The 25533-nt window shown below is 36.8% G+C and overlaps 1 protein-coding gene across 10 annotated transcripts in view; it reads left to right on the forward strand.

The window, feature by feature from the left end:
• The window catches only part of MBD5 (methyl-CpG binding domain protein 5), a 484769-nt gene that overhangs the window by 325673 nt on the left and 133563 nt on the right, over positions 1–25533 (forward strand). The window lies entirely within an intron of this gene.

The following is a 25533-nucleotide window of genomic DNA, read 5'->3' on the forward strand; positions in this document are numbered from 1 at the left end:
GTCCACATGGGCTGACCATTTGAAGTCTGTTCTTTTGCATGATACTTTGTTTCATTTTTAATCTACCTACTGGGAAAGCTCTCAACTCTTAAAACAAAAATTCATGGGAGGGTTGAAATATAAAATTATGTTTTTATTTTCTAAAAGTCTTTCGTATTCTCTGTGGTCTCTGTGTGTCATTGTTCATTATACAAATATTCAGTAAATCTCCCCATTTTCAGCCCTATTTCTCCCTGCTGTCCTCTTACCAGGCATCTCAGAGCCCCTGAACCTCCCTGTGTATCTACAGATCAATGGGTCTTGTCTACTCTAGGCTGAGGTTTCCTGTGCCCACTTCAGCAGTTCTAATCTGTTTTCCTGCTCACATTAATATATTGAAATCTCACATCTGTTAATAGCCCATCCTACACCTATTGTGGTGTTACTTATTTTTTATTTCTGTATTGTCATTTTACTGGGTCTTAAAAGAAGTAAAAACATGCGTGGTCTACCTGCTATCTTTAACTAGAAGTCATTGAAAGTTTGTAGGCAAAAAAAATGGCCAGAGGAAATGCCATTTTACAAAGATCACTCCTGATAAAGCTTGAGTTATAGCAACATAAACTAGCAGATGAGGTTACTCTGCATGTAATTATGTGATGCTTATAACACAGCCCAAGATATATGTAATAGGGCTACTTATTAAAATAATATAGGAGGGATATAATTAGTATATTCTTACATATAAAGAAATAAGTGGATTAATATTTAAAGGAATGCAACCATCTAGGAACAAGTTAAATACAATACTTTCTCCTATTATAAAGCAAAATAGGCTGGGTGCAGTGGCTCACGCCTATAAGTGCTCACACAGCACTTTGGGAAGCCGAGGCAAGTGGATCACTTGAGCTGTGAAGTTCCAGACCAGCCTGGGCAACAGGTGAAACCCCCACTAAAAATACAAAAAAAAAAAAAAAATAGCTGGGTGTGGTGGTACACGCATGTGGTCTCAGCTACTCAGGAGGCTGAGGTGAGCGGATCGCTTGAGGTGGGGGTTGGGGATGGGTGGGTGAAGGCTGCAGTGAGCGGCATGCCACTGCACTCCAGCCTGGGTGACAAGAGTGAGAACCTGTCTTAAAAAACTTAAAAGACAAAATATAATTTATTCTCCAGGGCAAAATTGAAGTGACTCTTTTCAGAAATAATCTAATCTCTACCTACTCTACCAGTGCTTTCTATCACTTGATTTCAATGTTATTTTGCATAGAGTAGCAGTAAGTTAGCTTTATACCAGCCTTGGACTTCTAGAAATTTATAGTCTTTTGACTGGGTGTGGTGGCTCAAGCCTGTAATCCCAGCAGTTTGGGAGGCCGAGGCACATGGATCACCTGAGGTCAGGAGTTCAAGACCAGCCTGGGCGACATGGTGAAACCCCATCTCTACTAAAAATACAAAAATTAGCCAGGCTTGGTGGCACCCCCCATGCCTGTAGTCCCAGCTATTTGGGAGGCAGAGGCATGAGAATCACTTGAACTTGGGAGGAGGAGGTTGCAGTGAGGCATTATCACACCACTGCACTTCAGCCTTGATGACAGAGTAAGGCTCTGTCTCAAAAAAAAAAAATTGTAGTGTTTTATTTTCAGTTAACAGCAATAAGGATCAAAATGCTACTTCATAGAGTGGTAATGATGAATAAAATGAGATAAAACATATCATGTTCATTTTTGCTCTTTCTTTGTGCTATATACCCATTTTTAAACCACTTCTAGAATATCTCCATAACTATAGTAAATTCTCTAATATCAAAATCCTCCTACTATATGAAAATTTTGGTCCTTTAAAAGGTCACTATTGCCAAATAATGGAGTGTGATATGTAAAAAGCATTTTTCTTGCCTTCTTAAGTCTTAAGAAAGGCTTTGCAGTCTTAAGCAACTCCTTTGTGTACTCGATTGAAAGATCCTTGTAAGCTTTAGTGCCATTAAAAAAATACATTGTTTATAGCCAGTTCTATAGATCTTTTTGATAATAGGAATAAACTCTTTATCAAAGCACGATCTCTATGAATCCTAGTCATTTAAATGTGGTTTTTCAATGTTACCCATTTTAATTGTTGTGCTGGCATATGTGACTGCTCTTTATGTATTGCTTTTCAAATAGATTAAGAAAAATTCACTGAAAAAGTTGTTTTCATTTCTGTCTCCCTTTAAAAGAAGTATACATATATAAAAGTTATATGTGGTAGCAGTTTTATTATAGATTATTAGGGACTCTCATTTTGCTGAGACACATATTTACTTCCTGTCCTTCACATAAAAACTTGGAAAAAGGGCAAGGAGAAATTTTAAATCCATAACTGAATAAATTCAGTAGATTTCAAGGAAAATAATAAAATTATAGCAAAGATCATTTCAGGTTTCAAATATCTGTAACTGTATATTATTATGGCTGAAAGAAATTGCAAATGCAGTGTGCATTTTTCATAATCAAAATGTATTATAAACCCTCCATGTCTCTTTCATATAAATAAAAAGGATTATAATTTCAAATATCATTATTATCATATCTGTTTGCCTTTATTATAAGTGGAAGCTGTAGTTTCTGATTACCTCTAACTACTGCTGGATTTTTCCCTAAAGTGCGTATGTTTTTTGGATTAACAACACATTTATTTTTAGTATATGTTCTTTTTACCTGCTTCTGACCATTCAGTGTGCACATACACACACACATCTCAGAGAATAGGAAAAACAAGACATTTTATTAAGTAAATAATACTCTGCAAAGGTTTTATTTGGTTTACATAATAGATGAGAAGTTCCTTTTTGGGGTACTGTCTTCTATTTTATGTAGGAATCATTTTTAAAACCATGATATCCTAGGGTTTTTTAAAATGTATTTTGCATGTTATGATTTTCTGGTGGCTATACAGAAATCTTCCTGCTTTTTTTCCCCTATTCACAGTATTCAAAGTAGTCCCTGTGACCTAGATATTGAAAATCTAGGTAGAGTGTGCTGCATTGCTGATATTTACTGTGAAACCTTAGAAACATTCTGGTACCACATGCTGGAATTACAGGGTGCACACTGTTTAATATTGCTGGTATTTTTGTGACAGTCTATATGATCATTTTTCTAAGCTGGCATTAAAACTGTTGAAAAATATTCAAAAACAAATAAAAAGTAATGTTTTTATATTTCAGTTAAAATGCACATATAATCAATGTTCATTTTAAAATTTTGGCTCAGACTAGCTAAGTTTTATTATGAGTTTTCCCACCATTATTTACCTTGTATTTAGAATTATCATAATCTGCTAACTATAAAAATCTTCCCTCCGCTCCCCTCCTCTCCTTCCATGTTTTCATTGAGAAGAAAAATAAAAAAAGTGCTGGGTTGGGGCCAGGCGTGGTGGCTCATGCTTATAATGCCAACACTTTGGGAGGCTGAGGCAGCCGGATCACAAGGTCAGGGGTTCAAAACCAGCCAGCCTGGCCAACATTGTGAAACCCAATCTCTACTAAAAATACAAAAATTAGCCAGGTGAGGTGGCACGTGCCTGTAATCCTAGCTACTGGGGAGGCTGAGGGAGGAGAATCTCTTGAACCCAGGAGGTGAAAGTTGCAGTGAGCCAAGATCGCACAACTGCACTACAGCCTGGGTGACAGAGCGAGACTCTGTCTCAAAAACACAAACAAAACAAAAAAAAAATGTTGGATTTACAGATTTCTTTTCAGTACATATTCTTCTGAACATCAGTTGGGACACTGACTCCCCTGTTTTATTAGTATTTCCAAACAGAAATCTGTTGCAGAGCCATTTTTAAAAGGTAGGGTATATGTTGAATGACTGGCTTAACAATTTGTCCAATATTAACTAATGTAGCCTTTTGCAACATTGCCCAGGATCTAGGCTATGAAACGAGAAGGGCTCACATTATCTATATAGTCAGAGAAATAGGAACTTAACAATAGTTATTTTTAAAGACGTGTTGCCAATCCCATAGTTTGGACAACAATCACTAGATGTTAATAAGAGCATCAAAATGGTGGTGGCTGCCAAGATGGCCGAATAGGAACAGCTCTGGTCCGCAGCTCCCAGCGAGATCAATGCAGAAGGCGGGTAATTTCTGTATTTCTAACTGGGGTACCCAGCTCATCTCATTGGAACTAGTTAGACAGCGGGTGCAGCCCTCCCGAATGGGGAAGCACAAGGGGTTGGGGAACTCCCTCCCCTAGCCAAGGGAAGACAGGAGAGACTGTGCCATGCGGAACAGTGCACTCGGGCCCAGATACTACGCTTTTCCCATGGTCTTTGCAACCGCAGATCAGGAGATTCCCTCGGGTGCCTACACCACCAGGGCCCTGGGTTTCAAGCACAAAACTGGGTGGCCATTTGGGCAAACACCAAGCTAGCTGCCAGAGTTTTTTCATACCCCAGTGGCCCCTGGAATGCCAGCAAGACAGAACCATTCACTTTCCTGGAAAGGGGGCTGAAGCCAGGGAGCCAAGTGGTCTAGCTCAGCGGATCCCAGCCCCACAGAGCGCAGCAAGCTAAGATCCACTGGCTTGAAATTCTCAGGTCAGCACAGCAGCCTGAAGTGAACCTGAGATGGTGGAGCTTGGTGGGGGGAGGGGCATCCACCATTACTGAGGCTTGAGTAGGCGATTTTCCCCTCACAGTGTAAACAAGGCCATCAGGAAGTTCGAACTGGGCGGAGATCACTGCAGCTCAGCAAAGCCGCTGTAGCCAGACTTCCTCTCTAGATCCCTCCTCTCTTGGCAGGGCATCTCTAAAAGAAAGGCAGCAGCCCCAGTCAGGGACATATACATAAAACTCCCATCTCCCTGGGACAGAGCACCAGAGGAAAGGGGCAGCTGTGTGCACAGCTTCAGCCAACTTAAAGGTTCCTTCCTACTGGCTCTGAACAGAGCAGTGGATCTCCCAACACAATGCTCGAGCTCCGCTAACTGACAGACTACCTCTTCAAGTGGGTCCCTGACCCCTGTGCCTTCTGACTGGGAGACACTTCCCAGCAGGGGTCGACAGACACTTCACACGGGAGAACTCCAGCTGGCATCTAGTGGGTGCTACTCTGGGACAAAGATTCCAGAGGAAGGAATAGGCAGCAGTCTTTGCTGTTCTTCAGCCTTCACTGGTGATACCCAGGCAAACAGGGTCTAGAGTGGACCTCCAGCAAACTCTAGCAGACCTGCAGCAAAGGGGCCTGACTGTTACAAGGAAAACTAGCAAACAGAAAGGAATAGCATCAACATCAACAAAAAGGAAATCCATTCAGAGACCCCATCTGAAGGTCACCAACACAAAGACCAAAGGTAGATAAATCAATGAAGATGAGGAAAAAACAGTGCAAAATGGCTGAAAATTCCAAAACCCAGAATGCCTCTTCTCCTCCAAATGATCACAACTCCTTGCCAGCAAGGGAACAAAACTGGACAGAGAATGAGTTTAACGAATTGACAGAAGTAGGCTTCAGAAAGTGGGTAATAACACACTCCTCCGAGCTAAAGGAGCATATTCTAACCCAATGAAAGGAAGCTAAGAACCTTTTTTTTTTTTTTTGAGACAGAGTCTCACTCTGTCACCCAGGCTGGAGTGCAGTGGCACAATCTTGGCTCACTGCCAGCTCCGCCTCCTGGGTTCACACCATTCTCCTGCCTCAGCCTCCCGAGTAGCTGTGACTACAGGCGCCCGCCACCACGCCCGGCTAATTTTTTTGTATTTTTTGTAGAGACGGGGTTTCACTGTGTTAGCCAGGATGGTCTCAATCTCCTGACCTCGTGATCCACCTACCTCGGCCTCCCAAAGTGCTGGGATTACAGGCATGAGCCACCACACATAGCCTCTGAGAACCTTGAGAAAAGGTTAGACAAATTGCTAAATAAAATAACCAGTTAAGAAAAGACCTGTTCTGCAGCCTCTGCTGGTGATACCCAGGCAAACAGGGTCTGGAGTGGACCTCCACACCTGATGGAGCTGAAAAATACAGCATGAGAACTTCATGAAGCATACACAAGTATCAATAGCTGAATCGATCAAGCAGAAAAAAGGATATCAGAGATTGAAGATCAACTTAATGAAATAAAGCATGAAGACTAGATTAGAGAAAAAAGAATGAAAAGGAACAAGCAAACCCTCCAAGAAATATGGGACTATGTGAAAAGACCAAACCTATGTTCGATTGGTGTACCTGAAAGTGACGGGGAGAATGGAACCAAGTTGGAAAACATTCTTCAGGATATTATTCCGGAGAACTTCCCCAACCTAGCAAGACAGGCCAACATTCAAATTCAGGAAATACAAAGAACACCACAAAGATACTCCTCAAGAAGAGCAACCCAAGACACATAATCGACAGATTCGCCAAGGTTGAAATGAAGGAAAAATATTAAGGGCGGAAGAGAGAAAGGTCAGGTTATCCACAAAGGGAATCCCATCAGGCTAACAGCGGATATCTCAGTAGAAACCCTACAAGCCAGAAAAGAGTGGGGGCCAATATTCAACATTCTTAAAGAAAAGAATTTTCAACCCAGAATTTCATATCCAGCCAAACTAAGCTTCATAAGCGAAGGATAAATAAAATCCTTTACAGACAAGCAAATGCTGAGAGATTTTGTCACCACCAGGCCTACCTTACAAGAGCTCCTGAAGGAAGCCCTAAATATGGAAAAGAAAAACTGGTACCAGCCACTGCAAAAACATACCAAATTGTAAAGACCATTGACATTATGAATAAACTGCATCAACTAACGGGCAAAATAACTAGCTAGCATCATAATGACAGGATCAGATTCACACATAACAGTATTAACCTTTAATGTACATGGGTTAAATGCCCCAATTAGACACAGGCTGGCAAATCAGACAAAGTGTCAAGACCCATTAGTGTGCTGTATTCAGGAGACCCATCTCACATGCAAAGACACACATAGGCTCAGAATGAAGGGATGGAGGAATATTTACCAAGCAAATGGAAAGCAATAAAAAGCAGGGGTTGCAATCCTAGTCTCTGGTAAAAGAGGGTTTAAACCAATAAAGATCAAAAAAGACAAAGAAGGGCTTTACATATGGTAAAGGGATCAATGCAACAAGAAGAGCTAACTATCCTAAATATATATGCACCCAATAGGGGAGCACCCAGATTGATAAAGCAAGTTCTTAGAGACCCACAAAGAGACTTAAACTGCCACACAATAATAGTGAGAGACTTTAACACCCAACTGTCAATATTAGGTCAACGGGACAGAAAATTAATAGGGATATTCAGGACGTGAACTCAGCTCTGGACTAAGCAGACCTAATAGACATTTACAGAACTCTCCACCCCAAATCAACAGAATATACATTCTTCTCAGCACCACATCACACTTATTCTAAAATTGACCACATAATTGAAAGTAAAGCACTCCTCAGCAAATGCAAAAGAACAGAAATCTTAACAAACAAGTCTCTCAGACCACAGTGCAATCAAATTAGAACTCAGGATTACAAAACTCACTCAAAACTGCACAAATACATGGAAACTAAACAACCTGCTCCTGAATAACTACTGGGTTAATAACAAAATTAACACAGAAATAAATAAGTTCTTTGAAACCAATGAGAACAAAGACACAACATACCAGAATCTCTGGGACACAGCCAAAGCAGTCTTAGAGGGACATTTATAGCACCAAATGCCCACAGGAGAAAGCAGGAAAGATCTAAAACCGACACCCTAACATCACAATTAAGAGGAGCAGAGAAGCAAGAGCAAACACAATCAAAAGCTAGCAGAAGACAATAAATAAACAAGATCAGAGCAGAACTGAAGGAGATAAACCCTTCAAAAAATCAAGGAATTGAGGAGCTGATTTTTTGAAAAGATTAACAAAATACATAGACCACTAGCCAGACCAATAAAAAAGAAAAAGGAGAAGAATCAAATAGACACAATAAAAAATGATAAAGGGGCTATCACCACTGATCCCACCAAAATACAAACTGCTATCAGATAATACTATAAACCCCTCTATGCAAATAAACTAGAAAATATAGAGGAAATGGATAAATTCCTAGACACACGCACACTCCCATGACTAAGCTAGGAAGAAGTCGAATCACTGAATAGACCAATAACAAGTTCTGAAGTTGAGACAGTAATTAACACTCTACCAAAAAAAAAAAAAAAACCCAGACCCAGATGGATGCCCAGGTGAATTCTACCAGAAGTACAAAGAGGAGCTGGTACCATTCCTTCTGAAACTATTCCAAACAAAAGAAAAAGAGGGACTCCTCCCTAACTCATTTTATGAGGCCAGCATCATCCTGATACCGAAAGCTAGCAGAGACACAACAGAAATACTAAATCTCAGGCCAATATCCTTGATGAATATCAATGTAAAAATCCTCAATAAAATGCTGGCAGACAGAATCCAGCAGTACATCAGAAAGCTCATCCACCATGATCAAGTCGATTTCATACCTGGGATGCAAGCCTGGTTCAACACATGCAGATCAATAAATGCAATCCATCACATAAATAGAACAAATGACAAAAACCACGTGATTATCTCAATAGATGCAAAAAAGGCCTTTGATAAAACCCAACACCCCTTCATGCTAAAAACTATCAGTAAACTAGGTATTGATGGAATGTATCTCAAAATAATGAAAGCTATTTATGACAAACCCACAGCCAATATCATACTGAGTGACCAAAAGCCAGAAGCATTCCCTTTGAAAACCAGCACAAGACAAGGATGCCCTCTGTCACCATTCCTATTCAACATAGTGTTGGAAGTTCTGGCCAGGGCAGTCAGGCAAGAGAAAGAAATAAAGGGTATTCAGATAAGAAAAGACAAAGTCAACTTGTCCCTGTTTGCAGATGCCATGATTGTATATTTAGAAAACCCCATTGTCTCAGCCCAAAATCTCCTTAAGCTGATGAGCAACGTCAGCAAAGTCTCAGGATACAAAATCAATGTGCAAAAATCACAAGCATTCCTATACACCAATAATAAACAAACGGAGAGCCAAATCATGAGTGAACTCCCATTTACAATTGCTACAAAGAGAATAAAATACCTAGGAATACAACTTACAAGAGATGTGAAGGGCCTCTTCAAGGAGAACTACAGACCACTGCTGAAGAAAATAAGAGAGGACACAAACAAATGGAAAACATTCCATGCTCATGGACAGGAAGAATCAGTATTGTGAAAATGGGCCATAGTATGCAAAGTAATTTATAGATTCAGTGTTATCCCCATTAAGCTACCATTGACTTTCCTCACAGAAGTAGAAAAAACTACTTTAAATTTAATATGGAACCAAAGAAGAGCCCATATAGCCAAGACAATTCTAAGCAAAAAGAACAAAGCTGGAGGCTTCACACTACCTGACTTCAAATTATACTACAAGGCTACAGTAATGAAAACAGCATGGTACTGGTATCAAAACAGTTATATAGACCAATGGAACAGAACAGAGGCCTCAGAAATAACACCACACATCTACAACCATCTGATCTTTGACAAACCTGACAAAAACAAGCAATGGGGAAAGATTCCCTATTTAATAAATGGCGTTGGGAAAACCAGCTAGCCATATGCAGAAAACAGAAACTGGACCCCTTCCTTACACCTTATACAAAAATGAACTCAAGATGGATTAAAGACTTAAACGTAAGACCCAAAACCATAAAAACCCTAGAAGAAAACCTAGGCAATACCATTCAGGACATAGACATGGGCAAAGGCTTCATGACCAAAACACCAAAAGCAATGGCAACAAAAGCCAAAATTGACAAACAGGATCTAATTAAACTAAAGAGCTTCTGCACAGCAAAAGAAACTGTCATCAGAGTGAACAGGCAACCTACAGAATGGGAGAAAATTTTTGCAATCTATCTATCTGACAAAGGGCTAATATCCAGAATGTACAAGGAACTTAAGCAAATTTACAAGAAAAAAACAAACAACCCCATCAAAAAATGGGAGAAGTATATGAACAGATACTTCTCAAAAGAAGACATTTATGCAGCCAACAAACATATGAACAAAAGCTCTTTATCACTTGTCATTAGAGAAATGCGAATTAAAACCACAATGAGATAGCATTTCACACCAGTTAGAATGGCAATTATTAAAAAGTCAGGAAACAACAGATTCTGAAGAGGATGGGGAGAAACAGTACACTTTTACACTATTGGTGGGAGTGTAAATTAATTCAGTCATTGTGGAAGACAGTGTGGTGATTCCTCAAGGATCTAAACCAGAAATACCATTTGACCCAGCAATCCCATTACTGGTTATATACCCAAAGGATTATAAATCATTCTACTATAAAGACACATGCTCATGTACGTTTATTACAGCATTATTCACAATGGCAAAGACTTGGAACCAACCCAAATGCTCATCAGTGATAGACTGGATTAAGAAAATGTGGCACATATACACCATGGGATACTATGCAGCCATTAAAAAGTATGAGTTCATGTCCTCTGTAGGGTCATGGATGAAGCTGGAAGCCATCATTCTCAGCAAACTAACACAGAAACAGAAAACCAAACACCGCATGTTCTCACTCATAAGTGGGACCTGTACAATGAGAACACATGGGCACAGTGTGGGGAACATCACACACTGGGGCCTGTCAGGGGTTGGGGGGGTATGGAAGGGATAGCATTAGGAGAAATACCTAATGTAGATGATGGGTTGATGGGTGCAGCAAACCACCATGGCATGTGTATACCTATGTAACAAACCTGCACATTCTGCACATGTATCCCAACTTAAAGTATTAAAAAAAATAAAAACTTTTTTAAAATAAATAAAAACAAAAAATATTTAAAAAGAGCATCAAAATGTGTTTCACAATAGTTACCTTCTGCTCTTACTAATTCTTGGTAAAGGGACTCCAACTGAAGCAGTACTAAGGCGGTCTTGTGTTAACGTAGTCCCAGCAGCCAAATGTGGGGCAATTTGAGCATTAAGATAAATAATGATAATAATGAATTATAACACACTATATAAAATGAGAATCTTAGCAATCAGACCAATATAAATGAATACATAAATGAAGGAGAACAGAAAATTCTTTCTTACATCAGACTGCCAACTAATAGAAGGGATAATAGAGTTATAAAATCATTTTCTAACTCTATTATCCCTTCTATTAGATGCTAAAATTAGCGAGTAAAATTTTATATTAGTTTCAAAATATTCGAAATTTAATTATAAAGGAAACCTACTAATTTGACAGTGGAGAAACCAATGGATATCACATTAACAAAGTGATCATAGTTACCACCACCAATATTGTAATAAACTTTCATTTCATGTGTCTCCTGAAATGATGCATGGAGAAGGACACAGCATCACCTCTGTAATATTCCCACTAAAATGTGTGACCTCAATTGAATTATGAGGAAACATCAGACAAATTCAACATGTGGTAAAAATTTTTAACAAAATGACTGGCCTACATTCTTCAAAAGTGCCAAAGTCATGAAAAAGAAAGACTAAGTAGTGGTTCCATTTTTCAAAAAACTTAAAAAAAAAAAAAGTAGGAAACTGAAGACACTTAACAACTAAATGTCATGTGATAATTGATTGGTTCTTGGCCTAGGGTTTTTTTCAATCTATAAAATCCCACAAAGGGCATTATTGGGACAATTACAAAAATTGAATAGGGTATGTAGATTAGATACATTACTTTTTTAATTTGATAATTTGTATTGTAATTATGCAAGAGAATGTCCCTGTTCTAAGGAAGTGAAGTATTTAGAGGTAAATTGGAACATTTCTCCAGTTTACTCTCAAAGATTCCAGAAGTACAAATGAAGCAGATAGATGCTAAGATGACAAATTAAATAGAGAAAAATGAAAATCGTTGAGGAATCTGGATAAAGAGTTACAAGAGTCCCTCAGCCTATTCTTGCAGCTTTTCTGTGTGTTTGTATATATACTGAAATAAAAAGTTGTAATACTTTTTCTTTTTGTTGTGATTGTTTTTATTTCAATAGCTTTTGGTATACTCCTGTGTTCAAATCAATAAAATTATGAAGCAAAATTACAGTGTCTAATCTGCCTCCCTCAAGAAAAGATAGTTTATATTTGTGAGCCATGTTAAATTCTTTATGTTAAATGTACCATTTGAATTCAGGATATTAATATTTTAAGTGAATGCACTTAGGGGATGTATAATAGATAGCTATTTCAAAACACGTAAAACTACTACATCCAGTCTCTTCCAATCCCCACCCCACCTACCATACATTTATTCATTCTTTATTCCCCACTTTACCTGGCTAATTGAAGCGTAACAAAAGCTTCATCCAGGAACATTTTTCTTCCTCTATATTTTATACTAAATTATTATCATCACTTTATAAAGGTGATAGATTACATATTAAATTGAGAAACATGTTTTGTTAAAAAAGACTGTGCATGAAATTGTCTAGTTGTTGATACTTGCTTTGTATCATAAATTACCATAATGTTTGTATTTTTAAAATGGGACAATTATCAAAATATCCTCAATTTTAAATATTTTGCATGCATCATAGTTTTTAAAAACCTGGCACAATATATTTACATTATATTTTCTTACTTTAATATAAATTTTGCCTTCATTGTACTGATGAGCTATCTGGTCTGTATTCCCAGAAATGTAGTATTACACCTTTCTATTCAGAAGTTAAATATTACTGTTTGGTGGTTTTTTGACAATGAGAGTTAGTAAATTCAAAGTAAAATGCAGATGACAAAATTGCACGATAGCCTAGTTATTTATTTATTTATGTATTATTTACTTATTTTGAGATGGAGTCTCACTCAGGCTGGAGTGCAGTGATGTGATCTTGGCTCACTGCAACTTCTGCCCACTGGGCTCAAGTGATCCTGCTGCCTCAGCCTCCCAAGTAGCTGGGACCATGGATGTGCACCACTACACTTGGCTAATGTATGTATTTTTAGTAGAGACAGGGTTTCACTGTGTTGCCCAGGCTGGTCTCGAACTCCTGAGCCCAAGAGATCAGCCTGCCTCAGCCTCCCAGATTACTGGGATTACAGGCATGAGTCACCATGCTGGCTGATAGCCTAATTTTTTTAAAGATATTTACCATTTAATAGGAAATTAGGAGAAAAAGACTGTTACAGATTCAGATAGTACCTGCTTTAATTTTTTTAATCTAAGAGTCCCAACCAAAGCAAGAATATAGATGAGGGATAACTAGGAACCAAGTATTTGCAAATATATGAGTATATTTGAAGCAGGATTTTAATATAGTTTGGTGTTTCTGTTTAAGAAGGAATATTGTTATTCTCAACATTATAAGCGTTAAGAAAGAAAGGATTGTCTTCTCATGGAACATTTAGTAGCTTTCTAAGGAAAGATATATGTATAAGCATTTCAAAAAATTATTTCTATTTTCTGCTGTTCCTTAGTTTTTTTTAATTCCATCAAGAATTTTAAAGTCTACATTTAAAATGTACTGAATAAAACATGTTAATACTCTTGCCCTTTTAATGACCATATAATTTCTGTGAGAAAATGGTCATGTGTCATCATGTAAATGATTTTATAGAATTAAATCTTGGAGCTCTTATTTACAACAGAAAGAATTCCACATCAGTGTTGACCTACTTTTTTCCCCCTCAATTAGATGTTTTTTAGCAAGAGAATAACTGTCTCACACCAGGATATGAAGCCAGAATTCTTATTGTAACATATTAAAAAAAGAGAAACTCTTTCTTGCTGTGTTTCTGTAATCTGAATATAAAGTTACACTGTATCAACAACCAACAGATGGAGAAAAAGAACACTCTAGGAAACTAGGCTATAAATACTACGTTAATTCCAGAACTTCCAAGATTTTCTGGATTTTGCTAAAGCATCCCTAAAGTGTGTGATCTTTTAGTAAGAAATTAATAACTTAGAGTGGAAAAGAAGGGCACAGAATTTCAAGTCAAGGCCTGTTTATTACATCAGGCAGTTTTCATCATTTTCTTATACTTAACGTGAGAGCCATTTTTGGTTCTGAATTCCTAACTTGTAGGATTTCAAAGTAACAGCTCCATCAGGAATTAAAAAATGACTTTTTCCCTCCATCAGTGTTGTGATTCTTATTATACCTGTAGTGAACTTCCTATAAAAACATCAACATATTAAAGTCACCCTTGATATTGGTGATTGAATACACTATTGAAAAACCTGCTTTGGCTTATATTCATTTAGCTTATATCATATACATATGTACCAAATACTGTGGTTGAGCTAAAGCTGTAGACATAGAAGATAGAGTCCCCATTCTCAACTTGTTTAAAACAAGCAAACTGGACCATGATAAGCTAATATAATAAATATGATAAAAGTAAGTAAAACACTCTATGGAAGTATGTAGTAAGGGCTGCTAACCCATATGGGGTAGTTATGAAAGTCAGTGATTTTGATTACCCAAGTCACGAACAGAAAAATATAAATGAATTTTGGATCCAAATCACGTTATTTAAAGATAAACAGCAGTCTTAATAACATTACCAATACACTGAATGACTAGGATATGCTAAGTGTTAACAACAAATACCATCTTATCATCTACATTAGAGATCTAAAATAATAATAATGAAGATTTTTTCCTAAGAAAATATTTGTCTTATTTCTTCTGATTGTTGGGCTCTTTATTGGTAATTGGTATACAACAATTCAAGCCACACAATCGACCTTTTCAGAGTGACACAGCGAAAAGAATATGTGTTTATTAATGAAAATCCATGCTTTACTACTAGAAACACAAGTCAAATTCGTGGCCTACTAATGATTGTTAGATCATGAGGTTCATCCTTATGTAAAGGACAGTAACCTCATGGTTACACTGTGAGCCCTCACTGGTGGGAAAAGCATTATGATATGTTGTTTGAGAAAGATAGTAGTGGTGAATTTGGAGAAATGGCCTTGGACAAAGAGGGAGATTGCCAAATATAAGAAAAAGTGTGAATATAGAATTGAGATGAAAGACAAGAGCTTGAGAAAGGTTAGCAAAGAGAATGTGAGTGTAAGTGAAGTAAGTGGAAGAGAGTATAGTGGGCTCAAGAAACTCGAAATGTTTGATAGCTAAATATCATGAAAAAAAGACTTAGTGGAAAGTAACTTCTACTTGAACCTGGAATGTTGGGCAGTCATTGTTACTCTCTATAATTTTTCCTCTGATTTTCCACCGACTCTGCTAGCAAGGCAACTGAGTAATAGTAATTTAGCCTTTGAGCAATTATTCTAATTAGCTCTCTGTAGTATAATAAAGACCTACATCTTTTCTTTTGGTTACATGCTATAATAAACACATAGTTTAGCTGTAGATAGTCTTTACCATTTTTTAAAGAATTACGTTTTGATATGGCTACAATATTGAATTTTAACTTTGGTGAATAAACAGATTTTAATGAAAAATTGAAAGTCAGTTCTCTTTTACCACAGGAAAGCAAGAAGGCCTGTTTTTGAATAGGTTTCAATATTCAAAGCTTTCAGAGAATAGAGGGAAGGGATATCTTTGATAAGATTTTATTTATTTAAATTTTATTTCCACTCATGATTTTGATAGATTTCCATCAATTCTGGATATAATACTCTTGTTCATTGGTAGCATTGCATTACAGTGAGAAGTGCATATTGAATAACCAGATAATGACCTAACACAGTAATGAACCTTGCTGATTTGGATTAATTATAGGGAAAAATTCAAACATGTTCTGCTATATTCGTTATTGGAAGGACAAGTTTTACAAATACCATTTTAGCTTTCACTTATCATATATTATATGCATTATCCATCCGATGATAGATAAACCATAAGGCTTTCTAGAGCATGCTATTCTAGAGCCTTTAAGATTTTCAAAATTTCAAATTAATAGTACATATGTGGCATAAATATTGATGAATTTAATACAAATTTTAAAATAACAACCTCTCTATATGCAAAGTACCTTTTTTAGAGACTCTTGAGATGAGTAACATTTATTAGAAGATTGTTAATGAAAGCACAAACCAAATAAGCTACTCTCAGTGATCAGGTGACAATTCTTTTAAAAATGTTTGTTGATTAGAATTAGTCATAATACTTTAATTGACTTTGTGGCTTTCCTCTGTCCTCTGTCCTTATTTAGTGTGTTTCTTTCAGTGATGAATACAGGCTTACCTTATATCAGTAGTAACATAATACAGGCTGGGCTTCCATAACCCAAAAAATCCAAAATGCCCCAAAATCAGAAACTTAGCCCAACATAAGGCTCAAAGGAAATGCTCATGGGAGCATTTTGGATTTCAGATTTTCAGATTAGGGCTGCTGAACTGATAAGTACAATGCAAATATTCCAAAATTCTTCTGATTCCAAGCATTTCGGATAAGGGGTTCTCAGCCTATATACCAAAATGTTTGATTGGGTTGTAGTGACTTACTAGATGCCAATTTGCCAAACCCAGGATGTTGCTTAGCTTTGTACGTTGCACACAAAGCCCATTTCCTTATTCCAAACTAAATATGTTTATGCATACACACACACACACACACACACACACGAACATGCATATGCCCATGTATTTTGTTACTACAAAGTCAGATGGTGGGACAATTCTGAATGTATATGTAGATACTTAACGGTCCTCAATTACCATATTGTCTCTTACAATGTAAAAGACCCTTGAGCAACATTAAACAATATGCGACCTGCTTTTATTTTTCTTGTTACAAGTCTTACTGAGATATCCAGTTGTTGTTTTTTATTACTTCCATAAATTATAGTTAGTTAGCAAGTACTTATTGAATGCTTTCTAAGTGTAATGTAGAATTTAAAGTGATATTAAAGAAAATTAGGGCCTAGCGCCTGTTGACCTTCTGTTTGAAGTTTTTCTCCACAGTAGGTGGGCCTGAAGGTGACCCATATGCTCCTTCACCCTGAGGTTAAGGTGCAAAAGACAAAGTACCTCCTCTCAGGATTCTGGGATATTACAGAAGATGATCGCTCAGGCAGACATGCAAATTGGTACAATAGATACAGAATAATCATAGTACAAATTATACTATCCTCTTGAATTGTCATGCCTAGCTTCCTTTCTCCCACACATGCGTATGACTATACTTATATTTTAAGTTATTTTTTACTCCTATGTATGCTTTTTTCTTAATATTAGAAAACAATACTATTTAAAATACTTGATTGCTTATCCAACTTAGTGATATTATTTTGAATTCATTTAAGTTCTTAGCTACCATTGCTTAATACCTGGTGTGTATAAATATTATGCTAAATATCGATCCTGAATGCTATAGTCTCAGACTTCTCATATTTTAGCATCTTCTCCAAAGTATAATACAAGTCATCAATGAAAATACAGTAAGCACCAGATTCAAAACTTTATGGTTTGATAGCATATCTTAGGCCTCCTAACTGCTGAATCTTCAGTAACTTTATAAAAAATAATTTGGGAAAGAAATTTTTTTACATTTTACACTTTTCTACCAGTCAGTATTCTTTATTGCAAACCACATAATCCTCACTGACCAGTATAACAGCAAAAGGAACATGTTAAAGGTATCTATGACTTTGCTAACAGACATCAGCAAGACAAGAGCTGGCTTTGGAGTTGTCTAATCAGTAATGTTGTGTGAGCACATTCCAGGAGCTTGATCCACTGCATGCAGCACTTACTATGCACGAATCTGAACACCACTCTCATCCCCAAGGAACCTGATTAGTCTTCCAACAAATCAAATCCCTCAGGAAGATTTGCATCCCCAGTTCGTTTGCTTCCAATTTCAAATCATATTCTGTGGATTCCATTGCTGGGATATGGGGTACTTGCCTTGCTGTTAGCAGTCTGGAAATGCTAGTTTTCTGATTTCTGCCTTAAGAAGATTGAAGCCATTTCATAGAAAATTATCAAAATATAAGGAAAGTGTTCAAAATGTGGGGGCTGTCACAGGTGATAGATGTCCACCAATACCAATGAACTAGATTAATTTTCATCTTAAATCTTCATTGCATTATTTTAAATTTCTAGGGGTCAGATATTTCTTTGGGAAATTTAACCCTATTTTTGCCTTCAGTAATCATCCAAATTATTTTCTCAGTAAATCACTCCCACCAAATGTTAGCTGCTCTGACTATCATCATTCATACTTGAGTGAAAGAGAGAAGCACATCTGGGGTTGTAGTACAGAATTTTTTATCCTTAGCACTATTGACATTTTAAAGTGAATAATTCTTTGTTATTGGGGCTTTCCTGTGCATTGTAGGATGTTTAGCAGCATCCCTGACCTCTGCCTACTAGATGCCAATAGCATATATACACATACTCAGAGTGATAATCAAGATTGACTTCCCTTGAGGGGTCCTAAGGGACGTTTCCAAGGTACTAGTTCTCTATCCTGTTTGACCTGATGCTGATTATATGGGTGTGTTCACTTGTAAAAATTTGTTAAGCTCTACATGTATGATTTGTACCCTTTAAAAATATTCATATTATATTTCTTTTTTTTCTTTTCTTTTTTTTTTTTTGAGACGGAGTCTCACTCTGTCGCCCAGGCTGGAGTGCAGCGGCGCAGTCTCGGCTCACTGCAAGCTCCGCCTTCCGGGTTCACGCCATTCTCCTGCCTCAGCCTCCCGAGTAGCTGGGACTACAGGCGCCCGCCACCACGCCCGGCTAATTTTTTGTATTTTTAGCAGAGGCGGGGTTTCACTGTGTCAGCCAGGATGGTCTCAATCTCCTGACCTTGTGATCCACCCACCTCTGCCTCCCAAAGTGCTGGGATTACAGGCGTGAGCCACCGCGCCTGGCCAAAAATATTCATGTTACATTTCAATAAAATGTACTTAGTGTTTATGAAGAAAAAAATTGTCTTCATACATTGACAGATACTAGATTAGGGTACTGTATTGGTCAGGGTTCTCTAGAGGGGCAGAACTAATAGGATATATATATCCTATTATATATCTAATATATAATTATGGATATATTATAATTATATATATTTATATAATTATAATATTATAATTTATATATATAATTTTATATATAATATTGTAATTTATATTATATATAACATATATTATATAATTATATATTATAATCATATATGTAATTATATATTATATATAATTATATTATATATCATATATGATATATTTGAGTATATAAATAGAGAGTTAGCAAGTACTTATTGAATGCTTTCTAAGTGTAATGTAGAATTTAAAGGATATATTTAGAGAGAGAGGATATATATATATATGGGATATGTATACAGATATATATATATATATCCTATTTATCCTATTAGTTCTGTCCCTATATATATAAAGGGGAGTTTATTAAGTAGTATTAACTCACACAATCACAAGATCCCACAATAGACCATCTGCAAGCTGAGGAGCAAGGAAGCCAGTCCAGGTCCCAAAGCTGAAGAACCTGGAGTCGGATGTTCAAAGGCATTCAGCACGGGAAAAGGATGTAGGCTGGGAGGCTAAGCCAGTCTAGCCTTTTCACATTTTTCTACCTGCTTTATATCCTGGCCATGCTGGCAGCTGATTAGATGGTGTCTACCCAGGTTAAGGGTGGGTCTGCCTTTCCCAGCCCACTGAGTCAAATGTTAATCTCCTTTGGCAACACCCTCATAGACACACCCAGAATGAATACTTTGCATCCTTCAATCCAATCAAGTTGACACTCAGCATTAACCATCACAGGTAGTAAATTATTGCTGGTTGAGAACCAGTAAGGGACTCCTATGTCTTTGCTTCATGGGCAACTAAGCAAACAAATAGATGCCTTGTATAACTATTACACTTTCTCTGCATTTCTTACAGTTTGACCACTGATGTTGTGACTATGTCTCTCTCACTGCTTCCCCTAAATTATTTTCATCAAAACGTAATAAATTATATAAATCTAAAGAGGAGGCTGAAAATTGTCTCTACTATGGAGGCCTTCAATAATTCACTCTACTTCCTCCAATACTTCTTGTTTGTCCTCTGCGCCTTATGGACAGACAGTCTAAGTATTCTGCATCCCCTTTCTTCTTCGAGGGTATCCTCAACAATAGAAACCTACAAGAAGGTAAAGAAGGGAAGGATAGTAGTTCATACTTTGAATTTGAACTTTGTACTTCAGAAATTTGGTTAGTTGGGTGAGTACATATTTCTTAAGGTTATCATGGGAGCAAATGAAATAAAAGTATCCATTTTGTCTTTGCATTAATTTTACATGAAAAAGTGTTCCCCCTTTATAGAAATTAGCTATTATGTAGCCAAGATTTGGGATTGAGGCTGTAAACCAGTAACCTTCCTGTATTTCCTTTTGTAATTCAGAGTATATGCAGGGAACTGTAGATAAGCCATATGAATTGCCTTTTTCTTTTAATGCATTCTACAGTATTCATTAATTTATACATATTTTCACTCCTTAAAAATGATACTGTATGTGAGTAAAATGGTTTTATATATTAATCCTTAACTATTCCAAGCAAAGATAAAATAGTACAAAAAATCGGTTTAATGACATTTGGTTTCCTGACAAATTTCAAAGTTGGCCTGAGTCATATTGCTGATTTTTCACATTAACCTCCAAAATTGCTAACCTGCTTTAAGAGTTTAGGAGCCTGCCTTTCCAAAACTGAAAAGTAATATTTCATTTCCTTATTTTAAGCATTTCTTTTACTGCCTAATAAGTTATAGCTCTGCAAGTATGAGGACATGATTAAATTTTTTCCTCTCGCTTTTAAGTAGAATAAATAATTCCTTTTTTTGTCAAAGTAGTTTTAGTTTTTATACTATATCATAAATAGCTCATCAGCTGTGTTTGAGAGAACTTTTTTCTCACTAGAAATACTCAGTTTTTCTATTATTAAAAAAGATACAAAATGTTTGTCTTCTTATGTCTTAAATCAATTGTAATCAATTTTTTAAAAATATTCATTTGGCTAGCTTTGTCTTAATGTGTTTATTTAGTACCCATATTCTAACTAAAATTCACTCAGCATTTGGTATAGCTTCAATATAATTTAATAATATATGTAGGAAAAATGCATATTTACAAATATGTGATTAGGTAATTACAAATGTATAGTTATTGGCTTTCCATTGACCAGTTTGGAAAGTAACAAATGTCTTGTGGCTTGAATCTTTCTATTTTTATATTTAGATACAGGTGAAGAGACAATTAGTGGATTGAGAGAGATTTTTTAAATGATACAGAACATAGCATAGAAAGAAAATTACATGAAAGATATGAAAGGTAGAGATTTGTAGACTAAAATGTGAAATTCTGAGACTAGTAAAAGACTCACAAAGACAAGATAGAGCAAATGAAAGAAAGATAATATTTAAAGAGCTCATGGCTAATGATTTTCCAAAAACAGTAGAGGACAGTGGTCTACAGATAGTGAAAACAATATATAACAAATGAGAAATAAAAAGAAATCCATACCTTGAGATAGTATGGTAAAACACAGGTCATCAAATACAAAAAAAAGATGCTCAAAGCAGCTTAAGGGGGAAGAAACACAGATAACCTGAAAAGAAACAATGAAATTTACCACAGACTTCTCAACAGCAATAATGGAAGCTAGAAATCAGTGGAATAACATTTTCAAAGTGCTGAGAGAAAATACTTGTCAACCTAAGATTGAATATCCACCAAAACTTTCCTTCAAGCCAAGGATGAAAAAAAGATAATCAAAAACAGACAGTGTACTATCAAAAGACATAAACTAAAGAAACCTCTGAAAGATAGTGATTAGAAAAAATTCAGTAAAATGACAGGAAAAGGAAAAATAATTTCAAAAGGAGAATCTGAGATGTCAGAAGGAACATTGAGTGAAAAAATTGGCAAATGTGAGTAAATCCAATAAAATCTATATAAAACACCATTACTGCTGCTAATAGATATTATTATCTTATCTAGTTTCAGAGATTGATAAAAAGGACAAAAATAAAATGTTAGACAAAAATTGCATGAAAGCCAGGGGAGGGGGTATAACAGGAACCATCAGTATACCTAGTAAGATTTCCAAGGTAACCCACTAAGAGATTATAATCCAATAAAGGATTACAATCCAATAGAGGGAGGAAATGAAATAAACACAGTTTCAAACAAATAAATATAAATTTTGTAAGTCTATTTTTAAGACAATAAGAGGGATTTTAAGTATAGAAGAAGTGGCACAAACAGAAAGCAAAAAGTAAGATACTGGGAACAAGTCTAAGAACATTAGCAATTGCTGATGTACTCTGCAACATAAAAATGTGAAAAGATTGAAAATGAATCAGTAGCAAAAAGTTATGCCAGGCAAACACCAACCAAAACAAAACTGGGCATCAATTTTAATGCAACAAATATGACTAGAGATAAGGAAGGTCACTGCATGATAATGAAAGATACTACTCACTAGAAAAATATAATTACAAGCCTTTTTATCCACTTAATATCATAGCCTCTGAATATATAAAATTCAATTAAATTAAAGGAAGAAAATGATAAATTCAGCATTATAATAAATCTTAATATACATTTGTCTGTATTGAACTGTGTACCCAACAATTAGAGAATATACATTCTTTTCAACTGATTAATCATTTAAAAAAGTGCCATAATTTTACCACAAAGTCTCAGCAAATTTCAAAGAATTGTTGTCTCATAGACCACATTCTCTGACAAATAAAAGACCATACCAAAAAGATAAATTTAAAAATTATTACACATTTAGAAATGTTTTAAATCTTTGAATAACTCATTAACCAAAGAAGAAATACTTTTAACTGGACAAAAACTAAACATGTAAAATTTATATAGAGAGAGTCTTAATCACTTACATTAGAAAAAGGACAGCTTTGAAGAGAGTAGTGGTTCTCCCAGCATGCAGCTTGAGATCTGAGAACGGGCAGACTGCCTCCTCAAGTGGGTCCCTGACCCCCAAGTAGCCTAACTGGGAGGCATCCCCAGTAGGGATGGACTGACACCTCACACGGCCGGGTACTCCTCTGAGACAAAACTTCCAGAGGAACGATCAGGCAGCAGCACTTGCAGTTCACCAATATCCACTGTTCTGCAGCCACCGCTGCTGATACCCAGGCAAACAGGGTCTGGAGTGGACCTCCAGTAAACTGCAACAGACCTGCTGCTGAGGGTCCTGACTGTTAGAAGGAAAACTAACAAACAGAAAGGACATCCACACCAAAAACCCATCTGTACGTCACCATCATCAAAGACCAAAGGTAGATAAAACCACAAAGATGGGGAAAAAACAGAGCAGAAAAACTGGAAACTCTAAAAATCAGAGTGCCTCTCCTCCTCCAAAGGAATGCTGGACAGAGAATGACTTGGACAAGTTGAGAGAGGAAGGCTTCAGAAGATCAAACTACTCCGAGCTAAAGGAGGAAGTTCGAACCAATGGCAAAGAAGTTAAAAACTTTGAAAAAAATTAGACAAATGGCTAACTAGAATCACCAATGCAGAGAAGTCCTCAAAGGACCTGATGGAGCTGAAAACCAAGGCACGAGAACTACGTGATGAAAGCCCAAGCCTCAGTAACCAATGCGATCAACTGGAAGAAAGGGTATCAGCAATGGAAGACGAAATGAATGAAATGAAGCATGAAGAGAAGTTTAGAGAAAAAAGAATAAAAAGAAACGAACAAAGCCTCCAAGAAATATGGGACAATGTGAAAAGACCAAATCTACGTCTGACTGGTGTACCTGAAAGTGGCGGGGAGAATGGAACCAAGTTGGAAAACACTCTGCAGGATATTATCCAGAAGAACTTCCCCAATCTAGCAAGGCAGGCCAACACTCAAATTCAGGAAATACAGAGAATGCCACAAAGATACTCCTCGAGAAGAGCAACTCCAAGACACATAATTATCAGATTCACCAAAGTTGAAATGAAGGAAAAAATGTTAAGGGCAGCCAGAGAGAAAGGTCGGGTTACCCACAAAGGGAAGCCCATCACACTAACAGCTGATCTCTCAGCAGAAACTCTACAAGCCAGAAAAGAGGGGAGGCCAATATTCAACCTTCTGAAGGAAAAGAATTTTCAACCCAGAATTTCATATCCAGCCAAACTAAGCTTCAGAAGTGAAGGAGAAATAAAATACTTTACAGACAAGCAAATGCTGAGAGATTTTGTCACCACCAGGCCTACCTAAAAGAGCACCTGAAGGAAGCACTAAACATGGAAAGGAACAACCGGTACCAGCCACTGCAAAAACATGCCAAATTGTAAAGACCATCAAGGCTAGGAAGAAACTGCATCAACTAACGAGCAAAATAACCACCTAACATCATAATGACAGGATCAAATTCACACATAACAATACTAACCTTAAATATAAATGGGCTAAATGCTCCAATTAAAAGACACAGACTGGCAAATTGGATAAAGAGTCAAGACCCATCAGTGTGCTGTATTCAAGAAACCCATCTCATGTGCAGAGACACACATAGGCTCAAAATAAAGGGATGGAAGAAGATCTACCAAGCAAATGGAAATCAAAAAAAGGCAGGGGTTGCAATCCTAGTCTCGGATAAAACAGACTTTAAACCAACAAAGATCAAAAGAGACAAAGAAGGCCATTACATAATGGTAAGGGGATCAATTCAACAAGAAGAACTAACTATGCTAAATATATATGCACCCAATACAGGAGAACCTGGATTCATAAAGCAAGTCCTTAGTGACCTACAAAGTGACTTAGACTCCCACACAATAATAATGGGAGACTTTAACACCCTACTGTCAACATTAGACAGATCAACGAGACAGAAAATTAACAAGGATATCCAAGAATTGAACTCAGCTCTGCACTAAGTGGACCTAATAGACATCTATAGAACCCTCCACCCCAAATCAACAGAATATACATTCTTTTCGGTACAACACCACACCTATTCCAAAATTGACCACATAGTTGGAAGTAAAGCACTCCTCAGCAAATGTAAAAGAACAGAAATTATAACAAACTGTCTCTGAGACCACAGTGCAATCAAACTAGAACTCGGGATTAAGAAACTCACTCAAAACCGCTCACCTACATGGAAACTGAACAACCTGCTCCTGAATGACTACTGGGTACATAACGAAATGAAGGCAGAAATAAAGATGTTCTTTGAAACCAACGAGAACAAAGACACAACATACCAGAATCTCTGGGACACATTCAAAGCAGTGTGTAGAGGGAAATTTATAGCACTAAATGCCCACAAGAGAAAGCAGGAAAGATCTAAAATTGACACCCTAACATCACAATTAAAAGAACTAGAGAAGCAAGAGCAAACACATTCAAAAGCTAGCAGAAGGCAAGAAATAACTAATATCAGAGCAGAACTGAAGGAAATAGAGACACAAAAAACCCTTCAAAAAATCAGTGAATCCAGGAGCTGGTTTTTTGAAAAGATCACCAAAATTGATAGACCACTAGCAAGACTAATAAAGAAGAAGAGAGAGAAGAATCAAATAGATGCAATAAAAAATGACAAAGGAGATATCACCACTGATCCCACAGAAA

This window comes from Gorilla gorilla, chromosome 11, assembly GCF_029281585.2.
Source record: "Gorilla gorilla gorilla isolate KB3781 chromosome 11, NHGRI_mGorGor1-v2.1_pri, whole genome shotgun sequence".
In the NCBI taxonomy this organism is placed as follows: Eukaryota; Metazoa; Chordata; class Mammalia; order Primates; family Hominidae; genus Gorilla; species Gorilla gorilla.